The 8,611-nt window shown below is 49.9% G+C and overlaps 1 long non-coding RNA gene across 1 annotated transcript; it reads right to left on the bottom strand.

The window, feature by feature from the left end:
* Positions 1-2,114: 2,114 nt before the first annotated feature.
* LOC109310887 lies at positions 2,115-8,301 on the bottom strand. The gene is made up of 3 exons (XR_002101337.1): positions 6,175-8,301; positions 5,426-5,544; positions 2,115-3,707 (listed from the first exon to the last, which is right to left on the bottom strand). It is a non-coding gene; the product is annotated as an uncharacterized LOC109310887 (long non-coding RNA).
* Between the last annotated feature and the right edge of the window lie 310 nt (positions 8,302-8,611).

Below are 8,611 nucleotides of genomic sequence, written 5' to 3'. Positions count from 1 at the left end.
TTATCCAATTAAAGGGAGAACAATTAGATTATAAAACAGGCAGTGGGGCCAAAGGGTTCCTATGCACTTCAGTAGTTTGTGCACTTAACAGATATGAAGATAATCCATATTTATTATAATATAAGGAACAGGCAAAAAATTATAATGTAATTAAGTGAATTATCTGTGTATCCAAGATGTATGCAAATGCAGTGCACTGTTCAAGCAAAACAGATGCTGGACCCAGAGACATCTTAAGTATCCTCCCAGACATTGGTAGTAACAGGGCTATGTTGGAGGCTTTTTCAAACGATTTGGTAAACCCCACTTTCTCTTCTTCCACCTCAGTGACAAAGGTGATGCCTTGGGAATTCTTGCCAAGCTCCTGGGACTGTGGCTGGTGCTGGCAAGGCTTCAGGGTCAGGGCAGAATGCAAGGGGTAGATGTTAAAGGCAAGAATAGTTTGAAGCTGGGCTTAGGGAGAGTGCAAAGTATAAAGGAAGAAATAGAAGTGGAAGGGCAGGGACCAGGACTGGGAAACCTCAGGGCAGGGGAGGGGAATGGGAGTGGTGTGGACCAGCTGAATTAATGCGGAGAATTTTGTGTTGCAGGGGTAAGATGGAGACTGTTGGGTATGGTTTTCTCACTCTCCAAGCAGAGGTATGCTGGCCTTCTGGTGGAGGGATGATTCTGAATAGCGTTAGCCACCCAGTATAATTCTTTTACTAAGAAGTGCTATCATTCAAGCCCTACTAGCACAGAACATGTTGGGAATGTTGTCCTATGCTGCTAAAAAGTGCATCTGCTCCCTTCTGAAGACTGTGCTAAAGGTCCAGCTCTAGTTGTAAATGAGGATGAATTTGCCTGGGTCTCAGAATGTAGAAATAAAGGCCTAAAAAGGACCCAGATGGGGAATTTAGGGTTCAATGGAAATATAATAAAGAATCCAAACCCTGAATTAAAACCTCATTACACATCTCTCTTGTCTTCTCCTTCTCCATCCCAGATGTGCAGGCTTTTATCTCTTCACAAGGTTTTTAGTATCCATCTAATCATGCATGGAGAGCATCCCAGTGGACCACTCTCTTGATGGCTACAAATGACTTTCTGACACACTTTCATCCTCTGTGACTGGTAGCGTGGCTGCTATGTGCCCTATTGCACATGGCTATGCCCCCTTGTTCACTTTGCTGTCAAGGGGACCTGCAGCAGATGAAAAAGGGGGGCGGGGTGGGAGGGAGAAAGGCTAGAGACCAGAGCTGTGAGTCTCTGGGAGAATGCATTCAATTGTTTCATAAAGGTTCTTGAGCTCTCATGCTGTGGCTGTACAGGAGGCAAGGAAAGGTCCTTAGCATACACTGGAGCTTCTGCCAAGTCTTAATCAGCAGGTTTGTTCTGAGTTGTGGCCAGCCTGATTAATCCAGGCTGTCTGCTGGGATGCTGATTTCAGTGCCTGCTGCTGCGAGGAAATTTCAAGCTATTATGCAGAGAAAATTGTTGAGGCTCCAACTGAAATATCTGTGTCCAGGGTAACAGAGAAAGAGTGCAATGAGACAAACACAAGGGCTTCTCTGCCTGACTTTCAGCCAGTGTCCGCACCAAAGGACTAGAAGTGTTTAGTAACCTTTGGACCAAAACCAGCGTTTCAGGGGCAGGTCCCTCCTGGCTGGTGGGGAAGTCCTGGGCCCATTGTTGGTTGAAAGTGTCATCAAGGAGCACAGGATGCATTTGACTTGGAAGGAAACATTACCTTTTTGGCTTTGAAGGTCTGGCCAGTTTCTGAGTTAGTGTAAATTTTTCCTTTATGGGCAAGGGAACTTGGGAGCTTGCGATGAGATGACTCTCAGCATTGAGATGTCTCAGCGTCTTGAACCTTATGTGGATACACAGCACTCTTGTTGCAGGGCTTACTCTGGTTGCTGTAGTGGATGACCTCCCGGAGCTGGATGAATATTAGGCATCAGGCTGATATCACTAAATGTATTGGGTACCTTTGTTACCAGCAGTCTCTCTGGCAGGAGTGAGCTGAGCTGCTTTCGAGTGATTCCTCTCCCTTCCCACTGAGAAGCCTCAGAGGGCTATTTGAGGAAGTTGCTTGTGGAGTGGGTGGTGTTTTTAATGTCTTCTTGTGGGTACAAGTGGCTGCTTGGGGGTTAGGGAAGATGCTCTGGTGATAGGGTTTAAGACCTGCTGACAACACAGCGCGATACACACCATGCAACATACAAAGTGCCGCGATACTGCACCGGCTCCGCTGAGCAGAGGTGCTGGAGCTTCCTGGGTTCCCATGGGAGGGAGGCGCAGGGAGGAGGGCCAGCACCCCTCACCCTCTGAAATGCCTCAGATCTGCTGTTAGCCTTCAGGGCTGGCTACAGGGCCCATCCAGTTTGCCCGGCACTGAGAAGGGGTGGGCACAGGGAAGGGACGAGCCAGGCTTTGCGGTGGAGCAAGGCCTCAGTTTGTTTATGCTGTGACTTTGACTGTGGCTGGAGTTTGTTACAGGGTGAGGCTGATTGGGTTGTTTTCCTCTATTTTACAATTTCCTATGTGGTATTTTAATAGACGCCAGGGCGCCTAGAGCTAAAGAGGCACTTTTTTTGATTTTAGAAATGGAAGTAAAGAAAGAAATGAATATTGTCATCCTCTTCCCCCTCCCCCACTGCCTTCCGCACTACCTACCTCTCAGTCCCAGCATTCCCCATGCTCAGGGAAACCTCGGCGAAGCCAAGCACAATATATTGTTAACAAGGGCTGTTAATTAGTTGTGGCCTCAGCCCCCTGTGCTCTGCTTCCCCACAGACCAGAGCGGGGCTGTCAGGAGCTGCACGTCAGGGAGGAAGGAGCTTTTTTCTTAGGCAGAACAGAGTCACCTAAGTCCCCAGGAACCCTGATGCTTTAAACTTGCCATTTAAAAGAAGGGATCTTGGAGAGAGGTTCAGAGGAAAAGGAACTGGGGGAGAAAAGAGAATCCGCAGGCGAATGCAGGTATGAAAGGGAAGCAGAGAAAGCTCTGCACTGGTAGAGAGAAGGGGAGCAGAAAGGTCTTCTCTTTCTGAAGAGGAGGCTGGACTAGCAGCTACAGCTGAGGCCTCGATGGAAAACAGTCCTGCTACTGACTCATCGTGTGATCTGGGCAAGTCTCTTTTCCTCCCTCTCTCTGAGCCCTGCCTGTGGAAGGCACTAGGGGCTTGCAGAGTATTTGCTGGAGTGTGCCTGCCCCAGGAGCTCCCAGCTGTCATCTCAACAGCTTGCTCAGCTGAAGTGCACCCATCTCAGAGTCAGGAGGCAGAGGCAGTCCCAGGCAGCACGGGGGCTCAGCACCAACCTGTGCCTGGCACCTACTTTCCAGCCCACTCTCTATCTGGATATTGGTTAGAGCAGGTTTCTGTGGGGTGAGATTCTTCCCTGAGCCTCGGCACTGTCTTTGTGCCCAGGTCTGATGAAATGAAGTGAGCAGTGCTGTCTCCATCCTGTCTACAATACATGGAAGGACCCCAAGTCCAAATGAAATGCTGAGGTTCTTGCCTCTTTGGCTTGACTTGGAAGAGCTGTTTGAGTCTTCAGGTTCTTCTTTGATATTACTGCCCCTCCCAGTGCCATGGCTTCACAACAGTCAGCAGAAATACTGGGCCCTGAGTATAGTGCTGGGCAACATTTTGAATAATAAGCAGCCCCACACCCTGCCTGACTGGGAAGGGACAGGCTCCGTAGAGAGGTCCAGCAGCAAGCTGTAGAGAGAACATGCAGGTACCCAAGGCAAGGACGTTCAGGTGAGATGAAGTCATTAGCTCCTTTGATTTACAACTTATTGCTTGAAAATCTGGCCTTGATCTTCTTGAAAAATCCACCCCATGGTCATGGTGAGTTCTGCAGAGTTTAGAAGCTGTGCGGAGTCAAAGCAATCATCTCCAGTTTCTCCTCTCCCTTGTACAGCTTTTGCAGAGTGACCTATGGTGAAAACCTACAAGGGGAACCTAGGGCCTGAGGGGAATCTACGGCTTGACAAAGCTTGGACAAGCCCTCCATGAACTTCTTCTCACAAGAATATGGAACATGTCCCTGCCTAGGTCTGCAGTTGTAATCTGCTTTCATGATACACTGCAGTACTGGACCTACCCTCTCTCTGCTGTACCCTAGTCCTGACCCTGGACCATGTGTCAGAATTACTAAGTGGTTTAAGGTGCCAGGCTTAAGGCTCTGGCTCCCTAGGGAAGCTGCAGAACCTCCTTAACTGGAGATTTTCAAGAAGAAGATGGATGGATAGGCATCCGTCTGGGATGGTTTAAGAATAGGCCATCCTGTATCTGTGCCAGGGGGGTGAACTAGTTGACTGCTAAGATCCCTTCTAGCCCTGTGGTTCACTGACCTTCATCCCCCTGCTATTCCACTTCTGAGAGGAGAATGGCACAGAACTTTCTTGCCACTTTGTCTAGGAACGAAGACATTGCTAGGTTTATAATTCCAACAATGTGGCTCTGAGCTAGGGAGATCTGACAGGTCTCTGATTAATGGACTTGCCAAGCTTAACAAAAACTATCACCTTCCCTCCCTGCTCCATTCCTTCCCCTTTTAGTGCAGAAAAGCTCGGTTGCTCTAATCATGCTGGTATAAATTACAGTGATGAATGGGGGCTTGCCCCTGGGTACCTTTCGAGGGAGGAGAGTGAAATGAATCATGGGGAACGGTTCATACTCTCTGTGTACAAAGGGCACTGATGGGTTGTGTGTTATACTGACTGGTGTCTGGGCTTATTTATGAGGCTTCATCTTCAGAATACAAGGCGGTGGTTCTGACATCAGACTCCCACAGGGTGCAATAGCTAAGAAGACTGAATGGCTTTCAGGCCTGAAGAGAGCACCCCTCTGTCTCTCTACATTAGTGTGTCTTGCCTACCAGCCTGGATTGCAAATCACACTTCAATTAATGTATAATAGGGAATCAGTCTGCTGATCTCTATTTCCAACTCATCTGCCTAGCTGAGTCCAGCACCTAAATAGTTCAGAGATTCAGAAAACCTGTGGAGAAGATGAGGAAGTTCCCACAGAAAGGTGAGGCATGGAAAAAGCCCTTCAGCTTGTAGATATTAAGAAAGCTCATATGAAGGCAATGCCTCCAGAAGAGGCCTAATACAAGGGAAGGCAGAGTTTGAGGCCTTTTATGACTAGGGGTATTCAACTGTGTATGGACATATACTGGTGTGTGTGTGTGTGTGTGTGTGTGTGTGTACACACACATATATAATATATATATTTGGCTTTTGTTCAATACACCAAGGCATTAAGAACATTGGTATGGCTTCTTCCCTTCCCTCTTCTGGCCTCTGTTTCTGTTACTTAACCTGGGGTGTGAATTCCTTTGGCCTCTGTTAATCATGAAAGGAAACCTGATCAGAAAGACTCATTTGCACCCAAATGAATCCCAAGGTGTATTTAGGAGAAACTCGGACCCAAGAGGCTCCCTGCTTCAGTGACAAGCTGCTAGTGGACTCCAGCAAGAGCAGGAAGTATTAGGACAGCATGAAAATGCCTCTCTGCCAAGGTGGGAGAGTCTGGCTCTGGAAACTGCCTAGGGAATATAATATTTACAATGTTCCAAACCACTGTGAGCAGCTGTGAGGGTCATAGCAATGAAGGCAAACTTCTGGGTGGGGGATGGTCATGCGTCTGCTTTCAGGTGGTGCCCCTTCGCAGTGCAATTGCTGGAGAGGCCCCAAGAAAGTGTGCAAGATGCAGTTGCCTACTCCTGAGACTTGCCCTGAAGTCCAGACTGATATTGCCAGAGCCACTTCATAGAAAGCATGGGGTAAAGGCTTGGCCTTGAACCAAGACCTTAGAAGTGAAAGGTTCTGTATCTTGTCCTGAGTGTCTGAGACATCTGCTCCTACTGCTTGAAGGGTTCTAGAGCCGACCCCCAGAACAATTATGTGCATGGGTGCCTCTGTGCAGCACGTTTTCCTATACACGGCTATGGTCAATCCCTGACATCAAGTGCAGACCCCACCACTTGTGCAGAAACAAGCCCTGCTCTCACCCATCCTAGATGGAAGCATATCCCAGCCTGCTACCCCTGGGGCAACTCTGCTTCTACTACTCCTGCACTGGTTTCAGGCCTGGCTTCTGTGCTTGCCTCTCACCTCTGCTGGAGGAAACTTGATGCTGCTGTCATTGTGCGGAGACCCCCAAACCCAGGCTCCACCTGGTGCTGTTCCGCAGATTCCTTCCCTGCATGGCCTGCTGGCACTCTTTCATGCCCGTGTCCCCCATTATCAGCTTCCAGCTCCCTGGGAGCTCCTTCTCCAGTGCAATCAGCTGGACTCCATCCCTGCCCCAGTGGGCGCTGACCACGTGTTGTGGGGCCCGTGCATTCCAGTTGGAGCTGTGCATCCTAGAGCTGTTGCTGGTGTTTAAGTTCAGAGGCGGGGACACCATCATCTCTGACAGCTGCTGGCTGGCGAATGTGCTGACTCCAGCACAAGAGACCTCAGGCACTCCACGACATGCTCTGCACACATTCATGTCCTACCTCAGGGGGTGGGGGTGGACTGTAGCTCCAGGAGACACACTGGATCATATGCTTGTTTTTACACAAATAGTGGAGCGGGCTGTTTCAATAAGGTGCCGGCGGGTGCCTTTCTCTGGGCTCTTCCTGGTTCACACCAGGCCCCCCGGGCAAACATTCCAGGAATATTTGTCATGGTCGGCTCAAGACGGCATCCTTAAAAAAATGTCAAATAAAGGAAAATCCGGTTTTTCTACAGCTCCCTTTGGCTTCCCTTAAGCTTTTAATTCTGGCTCTAAGCTATGTTAACTCTTGAGAGGCAGGTCTGAAAATCCACTGCATTTACAACCAAACCAACATGGGGCCTCAGGAAAGCTATGGCTCTGGGAGTGTTCAGAGCTGGCCCTGGGTGTGTGTGGCTGGGGCGAGGCGCACACTGTTGCCTGTACATAGTGGTATATCCCTGGCTTTAGCCTTAATAGTACAGGAACTGCCTCTGGCAGTCCCAAGCATGAGCTCTCTCAGAGCAGGAAGCTGATGTGCTAAGGCAGGTGTGCAGTTTATTCGGGACCCAGCATGGCGCTGCAGGCTTCCTGGGGCACAGGAAGTGAAGAGATGGAAGAGGAGGATGCGGGGATATTGCAAGCAAGATGCAGCAGCTGCAGGAGGGGATCCTGGCTTAAGGTTCAGCCTGTACCCGACCAACCACAGACCGTGGATCATGCACCCACTGTGGTTCTTCGAGATCCTAGACCAGTCCCGCAGCTTGTATGGCCTGCAGAGCACAGACCCCACAACATGAGCAACAACATGAAGATCCAGGAGACAGTGAGGCTGAGGGACACCACAGCGCCGGTGGACCTGCTCTCAGGTGATGCATGCCACGCCGTGTGGGAATGCATCGACCACAAGGACTTGCGCAAAGATCACAAGGACCTGAACTGGCTAATAACCCACCGACCCCTGCCAGTGAGGGCCTGGAGACAGAGAGGGTCAGCTGTGGAGACCCAGCTGCCCATGGCCCAACTGCCACAGAGCCACGAAGACGATTGACCACCTCCTCTGGTTCTGCACCTGTGCCAAGGGGGTATGAAAAAGAGTGAAGCAGCTCTGGGAAGCAGTGACCAGCGTCAGCTGGCTAACCAGAGAAGGGGCCCTGTATGGGCACCTTGCCAAATGCCAGGGGAACCCATTGCCCCATTTTGACTAGTTTGCATCTTGCATCAGGAGCGCCTTGTGGAAGGCCAGGCACCTCCTGTTGTACAGGCACATGGACGTAGAGGAGGTAGGCTGTGTGAAAATGGCTCTGAGTGAACTCCAGACCTACTACCAGAAATCGGTAGTGGAGGATGGAGAGGACATGGCCAAAGCCACCTGCCACAGAGACAGGGGGCACAGGATCTTCCAACTGCCCCCTAGTGGGGAAGGAGGTAGTGACAGTGAGGAAGAGGAAGAGACAAGTGGAACTGAGGACAGTGCCAGCGACAGCAGCAGCGGGTCCTCCAGCGGGACCTGAAGCGGCAGCAACATGGACAACAGGTGAACTGAGTATATGACTCTGCAAGTGCGGTGGAGATGAAAGAAAAGGGTTGCCTGGTCTGAGAGACCAGAAGTTGCTTGTGTGTATAGCGTGCAAGGCGGATATTGTAACAGGTCCTGGTGGCCAGCGGGCCTTTGTATGGGTGCACAGGCTGCGCAGATGCAGTTTTTGTAATGGGTTAAGCTTTTCTTTGTGGAGTAATACTTGGTGTGTAGATATATATAACCTCATACATACATAGACATATTTTTACCAAAAAAATAAATAAATCTGGTTGTCTCAAGGGTGTCCCTTTCATGGGAGAGTGAGTGCCCAGCTCAGAGATGCAGGGTGGTCTACTGGGTAGGGTGCCAGGAGCCAGAAGAGCAAGTGGGTATTTTACCCAGCTCTGTCACTGCTCCCTGTGTGCCCAAGAACTTGCTCCTTACTGCCATCCCTGGGCCTCAGTTTCCTGATAGGTCACATGGATTTCCTCACCTCTGTGGGGACGATGAAGATACATCCATTAATTGATGTTTGTGACTGTCTGTCAGATACTGCAGTGCAACAGAGTACTGACCCACCAATTAAAATATAGACACGAACTGAGCATAG

This window comes from Crocodylus porosus, unplaced genomic scaffold (assembly GCF_001723895.1).
Source record: "Crocodylus porosus isolate Cpor-Errol unplaced genomic scaffold, CroPor_comp1, whole genome shotgun sequence".
Taxonomy (NCBI): Eukaryota; Metazoa; Chordata; order Crocodylia; family Crocodylidae; genus Crocodylus; species Crocodylus porosus.
Note: the sequence above shows the minus strand (reverse complement) of the source record. Positions and strands in the feature narration are given on the sequence as shown.